A 9,909-nucleotide genomic window follows, 5' to 3' on the forward strand; every position below is an offset into this window, starting at 1 on the left:
TCTCCGTAATCGAACCTGCCATCGACCCCTGTTGATAACCTGTCCTTGTAACTTTCCTATGTATGGTCTCTCCACTAAGCTTTGATCTACGCGCACTAGCTTCCTCGGCGACTAATGCCCTTCTGCTGGTCTTTCGTCCATTGCCTATGGTCTTTGGTAAGTAGTCTATAGTTCACTTTCGTCTATGGCCTGCCCCGCTCTCTTTTCAACTTAGTTATTAGTACTTCGGAGTGGTGCATACTCTCCTGCTTGGCTATTGAATGAATCTTATGCTTGTCAGGTCCACTCCTCTGTCTTCTCTTGCCTATCGTCCACTTCGGTGACTCCAACCCCGGAAAGATGATCTCTTCCACTAACCTCTTCCCATGAACTTCCGGAGTCCCTATCTAATAGTCACCCCCCTCCCTTACTGACTAAGGCTAAGGTGGTGTCAACCAAAGGGGCAAGAAGTTCTCACATGAATAGACGTTTGAATATTCGCTCAGTACTTGAACCTTCGATCACTCGGATTCGTCGTTCACCTTCTCAAACCGACGAAGCCTACTCGACCTTCGTATTCCCTGCCCCCATACCTGAATGAAGGAAAGTAATAGCTAGAAAAAGAGGCTATTCCATCGTTGGCATAAGATGAACCGAGGAATCCAACCAAATATGAATGAATAGGCATGTGGGAACAGCATTGCTTGCATTGATTCAATTGATTTGAAGCGGCGGTTATACTATACATAGATAGTTTTCACTAGGGGTTTTTACCGAATTGTTCACAAGCCCGTCAGAAGCAACCTCAGCAGAAAGCCACTCTTCCAGAGTCTCGTCCATCGTCTGCTTAGGCGACTATTTAATAGCCTTTAGATCTTCCTGTGAGTTAGGCCTAATACTCTACTATATAGGATAGGCTAGGCTCCTTCCTCTGTTCTTTTTAATATACACTAAACCGAAAGTCTTGGTTTCAATGACTCCCCAAGCCATGACCTATTTGATCCTTCAGAACCAGCTTCAGCATTGAGTAAAGAAAAGAAGAATTCACTATTGGATCCTTCGGCCGTGTGGACATCAAAATCTTCACTTTCATGAGCAGGGATATTTAGCTATTTAGCCTTAGAGAAAGGCTGACTTGAGAGCCCTAGTCCCTTACTTTTAGAGAAGAAGGACAGCTCCGTTCGTGATTCCCGGGTGGGGATCACTTCACTCCAGCGCCTGTAGAGTCTTCTTGCATCTTTCCTTGAAAATCGACTAAGCGCGAACAGAAGCATCCATGAGCGAGAACTAGAACAGATAGGACGAATACGTGACCAGAGAATGAGATGGGAGGCGTGACTACCGTGCTCTTATGCTGAAAAGTACCTCTTATCCGCCCTAAAAACGTGCGAGAATTGCAATGCAAGCGGCGAAACTGCAGCAACAGCCCCTCTCCTTAGAGTCAAGTGGCTGAACGCCCCTCGAATCTTGTCTTCGGTTGCTAACCACCTGCGCAAGGGCCTTGTTATTTATAGGAGAGATTAGGGAGATGAGGCAAGGAAGGGATCAAGGAAAGACCCGCCAAGAATTCGATGTTCGATGATAGAATCTTTGGAATCGTTAGCAAAAAGAAAAGCCGACCTTTTCTTTTGCACGCTTTTTTACATTTCAGTTCAGATACCTTGCTCGACTTGCGCCTTTGCACGCTCGACCGCTCCCCCATCCCACCTGGCCCATTCTAGCGGGGAATAACCTCAATCCGTAGAAGCTGCATCCTCAAGGGCTGAGTGATTATGCCAGTGATCAAGATATCAACCACATATTCTTGTAACTTTATGTTTAATTTGGATTGTTCAAATCATGGTGATTATGATAAATGAGACTAGTGAGAGGAACATTATCTTTCTTGGCCTTTTAAAGAGAAGTGGATATTTCTGTGAGTAATTTCTCACCCAGTTATATATTCTGGTCTGCTTGTTGTTGCGTTTAATTACATTTGACCGCGTCGCATATTTGATTTGCGAGCAGGATAATAGATGCATCTATGGTTCGCGTCTTTCGACCCTTGGCAGTGCATAATTTACTTTTATGTTAGATCGGGCCGTACGACCTCGGCACTACATGCGCATGCTTTACTCAATATTTTTCTATGGATTGTGCTTTATTATTTGCCCTGAAATGTAAGTGGCCAACTGTGATATTATCTAGGAGAGGACTTGTTATTTCTTGCTATAAACTGTTAATTATTTGTTCTATCCATGCTCAGTATAATTCATTTCTCATATTATTTGACCCTAGTAGGTGACAAGTCGACCTCTCGTCTCTACTTCTTCGAGATTATACATGATACTTACTAGGTATATATTGTTTATGTACTCATACTACACTTCTGTACTTAATTGTACATGATTTGAGGCAGGTACATCTAGTTACCAGTCTGGTGCGCATTCTTGATCAGTGTCCGACACTTCCACGGTGAGCTGCTCCCTTCCTCTGTTGTTCAGCAGTATGATGGTGTCCCTCTTTATTTTGGCTATCTATTCTATTTCAGACAGTAGGATATATTTATTCTTTTCTATATCCTACTAGTTGCCTGTAATCTTGTGACACCAGGTCTTGGCACACACATTTGTAGACTATTCTTTTGGGGATTGTATAACTATTTTTGTACATTACTAATTACACATGTTTTTACCTTCAAATTTAGAAATTTATGTACATGTTTTAGTAAAGTGAAAATGAGAACTTATTAATATTTCCGCGTTGGCTTGCATGACAAGGGTGATGGGCGCCATCATGACCTATCATGGAATTGGGTCGTGACAGAGGCTGTGAAGTTGGCCTTTGAATTAGCGAAGGAGGTCCCGTGATCGCGAAGTGTTGAGCTCAATGGTCATCGCGTTCGGGTGTGTTTAGTCGCGTTCGCGTAGAGGACAAGCTAGCAGCTGGTTCCAGGTCAGATTTGTCTTCGCGCTCGCGTGTGGGTGGCCACGTTCGCGAAGAGTTGTGAAGCTAAAGGTTCTCGTTCACGTGTGTTGGGTCGCGTTCGCGATGAAGGGAAAATTGGTCAACTCAAATTGTGCTTCTCGAATGCGAGCCATTGACCGCGTTCGTGATGATGGATTTTTAAGTGCTGGGCAGAATGTTTAAAAGACCCATTTCCGCGATTTTGGGTCTAAGTTCCTCCATTTTTGGGCGATTTTGAAGCTTTTTGAAGGGGATTAAAAGGGGAATCAAGGGGGAACACTTGGAGGTAAGATTTATGAACTTAATACTCAATCCTAATGTGATTTCTACCTAATTAGTCGTGGAATTTGTGGAATTTAAGCCTAAATATTGAAGAACTAAGGCTTGTAATTGGAGACCTAGAATTTGGGATTTGAGGGGTCGTAGGTGGTTAGATTTTTATGCTTTTGATATGAATGAAATCGTGGAGTGATAAGGAGTCCATTGATGTAATTTTATCGGATTCCGAGATATGGGCCCGGGGGTCGGGTTTGGCCACTTTCGGGATTTGTGTTGTAAATTGATTTCTTTCGAGTGGGATTTGTTCCCTTAGCATATTTTGATGGTTTTTCACTGGTTTTGGTTAGATTTGGAGCATCTGGAGGCCGATTCGAGAGGCAAGGGCATCGCGGGCTAGAGTTTGGACAGGATAAAGGTGAGTTATGATTGTAAATGTTGTCCTTGTTGATACCCAATTTTTTCATATATATTTTTCAATATGCAAAATAACTTCAAAATAGAATATAAATGCATATATAATCATGTCCAAATGTTTTATTATTTTTTTCATAATTTTAAAGATTTAAATTGATTTTTTTTCCTTTTTTATCCATAAAATCTCAATAATTATTTCCAAAATTATTATTTTTGGTAATTCATCTATTGGATTTTCATATTTATGCCAAAATATGGCTAAAATAATTTTTACATACTTTTACAATTTTATTTAGTATTTTTAAAGTTAAATTATACATAATTGCAATATTAGCCATTTTAAGGTTTAATTGTGTCTTATATTCATAAAATTGGATCCTATATTTTTAAATTGTTATTTATGAGTTACAAATCATTTTGGATTTTTTTGAAATTAATTTTCAGAAGCCATTTACTATTTTTTATAATCTGAAAAGGGGAAAATTAGCTATTTAAATAATAGCCCATTTGTATTTCAATTATAGCCTAAATTGAACCCCAATTCCCCCAGCCCAATTTTAATTAAATCCGACCCTAACCCAATTTTAACCGTACCCAAACCCGGATTCCCACCTAACCTTTTTAATCTAGGCCGTTGATCATTCAGATCAACGGACACCATTGTCCCTTACCATTTTTAACCTCTGAACGACCCCTTACCCTAAATCATTTCTCACCACCCACCTCCCTTGGATCCCTTCCTCTCAAACTCACTCTGCAACTCCACTCAAGCCCTAGCTGCTGCCACATGAATCCACTCTAATCCCCTTCAATCCCCACCTAATCCATGGACTCCCATGGCGGTTTGAGACGTGTACTCGTCTCCTATGTCTACTGATTACCTATTTTCATGATTCCATGGATAGATCTCAAAGAGATCTGGTCCAGTCCTTGCTCAACCTCTATCTCTGGTCTTTTTCTGGCCACCTATGATCGTTCAAGTCAGATCCATGGCTTTTCTGGCTAGATCGGTAATTTTCAAAGTCTTTCTCACTTTTCTGGGTTCTCTGAAACCCTAACTTTAAGAGCTTTCCGATTTTCTTTCATATCTGTCTTAGATCTGTGCATGTTATGAACTTCTTAAGTGTTTTCTCGAAGGTTCTTCGATTTTTCTTTCAAAGTGACTTCTCGTTTTCAACGATTAGGGCTTTTCTTAAACTCCTTTTAAAAATGATCTCTTCTCTGATTTTAGTGTTGTTTTATGATTTTACTATGTTCAAACAATTTTTTTATGCTTTTCTTCTACTTGATTCAACATGTTGAAAAACCTAAATAGTTTGTTTTGAGGGTATACTTGTTCGATTAAGTTCTTTGTGTTTGAATCCTTTTTCCTTGTTTGACTTATCTGATTCTGAGTTCTTACTATTTTTTAAACTCGACTATTGTTGAAACCCTAATTTCTTAAAAGGTTTTCCTCACTTACTACTGTGAGTTCTTTGCTTGTTTCTGACTCTCTTTACCTGTTAGACTAGTTTCTTCACTTTGGCTCTACGTGTGAGCCATGACTGCTTGACCTTGTTGATTACCATGCTTTGAATAGTCCCTAGACTATTCATGACACTCATGTTTGTTTATGTTCATCAAGTTTGCTCCTTTTGGTCAATATGTTTGACCCGACATGTCTAATAGGCATGTTCATTCCTTTCTATTTATATGTCAAAGTGTAGAGTCATGATTCTTTCTTGATTGATATTGATTTCCTCAATGTTACGACTGATTACAAAGGGTTGTCTCATAAACCCTAATTCTTACTCATTTGTTTAAAATTGATTGATTATCTTCCTTTAATTACTGTGATGTTTTACCTTGCTGAATCATTTCCCAAAATTAAGTATATTTTCTACTTAGACTCAAATATTTACCTTATACTTTTACTACCCCCATATATGGCAAGAATCAATCTGGCTCAAACTGATTTCCTTCCTTAATTAACCCTGTTAGTATCCGTTCAAGCTGTAATTCCCTGATTAAAGGGAAGTACTTGTATTGATTGATTCTGAATGTGATTATTTCCATGTCTGTGTTAAAACCTTACTTGTTACCTTATTCTTTACTCATTTTCAAAACTATAAATACCCTACCATCTCTTCTTTAAACACACGAACAATTGAGTTCAAAAACACACTTACACTCAAAACTATCTCTTTTCTATGCTATTACTTGTGCTACTGCTTTGTCTAGCAGGCTAAAAGCCAAGGCTAGACTGTGGAATACTGCTTACTTTACCTTTCTGCACCTTGCTTTCTCTACTGGTATGTCCTAGTTAATTTTTCAAGCCTCAACAACAACATGTTTCTTTAGTCGTTTCAGTTTCCCTCATTCTTGTCTACTTCTGCTTGTGGTTATTCAGTCAAGTTACATTACCAGCATGTTATAATGTATTCCCTTCCCCTTTAGATTAATGTACTCCCCTACATGTGTTCCAAGGCATGCTCTATCAGTCACTTATTGTGTACTTGCTGTCTTATGAATCCCAAACCCCCATATCCCCTCTATGTGTTTGTGTTCTTTTGGTTGGTTTGTGACCATGCTAGTATCAGCCGTTGTTGTGCATGACCAAACCAGACCCTTGCTGGGGTCATGTGCTTACAGACAAGTATCTCCCCAAAATCCTTTGACCCCCTTTGTATGACTACCGATTCTGTGTGTGATTCCATCTTGGGAACTTGAGTTTTGCTTACTACTACAATTGCTTTCAATCACCTCTATTACTGATTACTTTCAAAATGGACCTGCCAGTAAAGTTTTAAACAAACTCTTTTTAAAAAAAAGCTATGTCAAGCACTCTCACCTAGTCTTAGAATCTAGGTTCTGCCCCTCTTGTGTGAGCCTTGCCTTGGGACCCTTGAGCTCCCTCTAAACTTGGACACATAAGAGCTGGCCCTTCCACACTGCACTCATTCTATTTGGTTATGCAAACCTGGGTGTGAGCACTGCCCGGGATCTCTTGATGTCCTTTGGGAACTCTGACACACCCAGATATGAGAAAGGTTTGGAATATTACTGGCATTGAAATAGTTCATTACATAACTCAGAGAGGAAGTCAAGATCAGGCTTCCTTTAGTTGTAATTTCTTATTTTTGCACTTCTTTTGTAATTCAATTATTTGGTCTGTAATAATTTGTAAACAAGTATGGGGTTGGCTAGTAAAAAGGGCTGGGAAATATGCATGTTTTAGCTATCAAAAGGGTAGAAAGCATGTTACTAGGTTTGCATTCCTACTTGCATAATCGAATCCGTGCTTAGGACTCATTTTATGCATTAGAAATCATGTTTCTTAGGATTTACACTTATTGTCTTCAGCATGTCTGTCTCTCTATCATATCACTTAGCAAATCCTGTGTTAAAAACGTGTTAATAACCAGTGTTTCTGCAATCATGTTCCTACTGTCATGCACACTTAGAGATCATGTTTTAGGCTAAACAACACCTAACAAACATATCCTCTCTACATATTCTGGAAATCATGTTTTAGACGGTGAAATATTTGTGTATATAGAAATCCTACTTAGGATTCTGCATATACATCATTCTGCACCTCTTTACATTTAGATACCATGTCTTTAGGATCTCATTTATATTCACTTAAGCAAACTTAGGCTAACTAAGAATGCATAAAAAGGAATAAAACGATCTCATTTAGACTTTACCACTAATTGGCCATAATTCTATGTTGAACACCTAGAACAACATGTTTAGGTCATAAGAATAATCTCCAAATGTCTTAGTGATTCTGAATAATTACTGATTACTACTTACGCCTATGCAAGCCTTAGGTAATTACTCTAAAAAACTGGAACTACCTTTGTTTAATTATCAACTGCTACAACCAGCAGGCAGGCCTGATTCGAACTTCTTTTGTGAGTTATATAATGAATCTGGTTCTGATTGAAACACCCTGCTTTAGGATTTTTAAAATTCAGACCTTAACTGTGTTTAAGTTGTGCTATTTAAATGCATTATTTGCGGAGGTATGCATGAGCCTTCTAACTGCTTACATGTTTTCCCTTTAAATGCAGTCCTATGTATTTTGTATGTCGCCTTAGTTTTTTTTACCTTTAAACCTAAAAGTCATCCTAAAACCTCCCTTTTATAGAAATAGTAGTCCTAAATTCCTCCGGGACTAATAGGAATGGGAGGGTAACATCACGCAATAGAGGTCGAGACCAATCCTCGTTTTAACACTTTCATGGGGTGGGAAGAGTAGATATGGATATGATGACCGGTGTGCTAATACCACGTGTATCCCCTCTTCTGAGGAGTGTCATATCGGGTATTGCATTGAGGTGATCCATATTACAAACAAACCTAGGACCTCTTTTATATTCACAAGCATGTTTAGATTGTAACTATTTTCAAAACCCTTTTTAATCGTTTCCAAACGTTTGTGTATTTAAACTTAAATCCCCTATTACTTGAGCCTTTATTTGTTTACTTGCTAATTGCACAAATTCACAAAAAACTATCTGGCCGGGAACCACACTAGTGGATCCTGAGGGGTGCCTAATACCTTCCCCTTAGGATAATTTTAAGCCCTTACCCAATCTCTGGTTATCAAACATAGTTGTAGTTGAACCTTATAGGTTCCCTAACGCACCTTTAAATCGTTAGGTGATGACTCTTCAAAAAACCCAATTCCCAAAAGGAAATGAGTCATTATACCCCATGATTGTCGAAACCCGGAATCCCATCCGATGGAAAGGGAAAAAGGGGGCGCGACAGCATGGCGACTCTATTGGGAATATTTAGGCTTTTACCATTTCAGATTGTTCTTGTGAATTTGTACCTCCCTATGTGCAATTACTTGTTTAAATTTATTTAAGCATTTAATTTCTCTTTTCAAAAGCAAAATTGACCTATCTTCTTTGTTTCCTTCCTTTATTGCTGCTTTAAATTATAAAACTACTGTATTTATCGCTTTCTTAATGTGAAAATACATGTCAACATGTTTTTTAATCATTGCATAATCATGTTTAACATCATACTTCACTCGTTCCAAACAAATATTATAGCAACGCTTTTAATGAGTGGTTGCGCTCTTCCTATATCATTACCTCTTAAATTCGAAAAGGCATATTTGTGGTAAAACTAGTCGATCAGTGGTGCAGTCGATAGTTTCGTGCCTTCCCCCTTGAGTTGTCCGCTCAAGGGTATTGGTCTTAAACCCCATAGGAACCTTACTCTATTCGAATTGTTCATGCATTATGGTCAAACCTAGGCGGGTCAGTTACGTTGTCCACATAATGATCCTTTAAGATAGCCTCGTCCAAAGTCCACTGGGTTTCCCTAAAGCCAAAAACGGACACCATCACGTTATGTGCAATTATTTGGAGAACTAAATGCTTCATGCTAATTGTTGATATTAAATCGTCGAGTCTGGCGGGTAAGGGCCTAACCTTATTTGTCTTGCAGAAATATGATGCACGAAGTCCCCAGATTTGGCATGGTCACCAACATCCACCCAAGATTGATAAGTTGGTGGAGAGATTTACACTCTAGTGACCAAACTCTCATCCGAAAATATCTAGGAAACCTACCATCCCTCTTGGAGATCCAACCTAACAACATGATCATAGAAGCTGCCACACTGTTTTGCGATTGTGAAAGGGTCGTGTTCCACTTTGGGGACATTGAAATGACGCCCTTGCTAGAGGAGATAGGAGGATTGGCTGGTGTAGTGTGGGAAACTCTGGATTTGCTAATGCCTGAGAACTGCAAAGGCAGGGGTTTCCTCAAAATGATGGGTTCGAAGAAGAATACAGAATTGACATGCCTGAAGGAGTCATACATCCCTTTTGACTACCTGTATGAAAGGTACGATCACAGTAAATCCTACCGTACCTACCCTGACGAGTTTTCCATCACATCCTTGGGACACATCGATCGAAGGGTTTTCGTCTTCATGTTTTATTTCCTAGGGCTAATCGTGTTTCCGATGAAGAAAGGGCGAATCCATACCAGGATGGCTATGGTAACTAAGACCCTAATGGACGGGATTGGTGGGCAGTCATTTAGCATCGTGCCCATGATCATTGCAGACATATACCGAGCCTTGAAGAAGTGTCAACGAGGAGCAAAACACTTCGAAGGCTGCAATTTATTACTTCAACTCTGGCTCATGGAACATCTCCAAAAAGGCAAGTACCGACAAGATATTTAGCGAAAGGGTTGGGATGATCACATCGCTTTCCATCATCTAAAGCGAATGAATTACATCCTCGATATGTTCGCTCAGCCTGAGAATGCCAAAGG

The sequence above is a fragment of the Nicotiana sylvestris genome, chromosome 11, assembly GCF_000393655.2.
Source record: "Nicotiana sylvestris chromosome 11, ASM39365v2, whole genome shotgun sequence".
Lineage (NCBI taxonomy): Eukaryota > Viridiplantae > Streptophyta > Magnoliopsida > Solanales > Solanaceae > Nicotiana > Nicotiana sylvestris.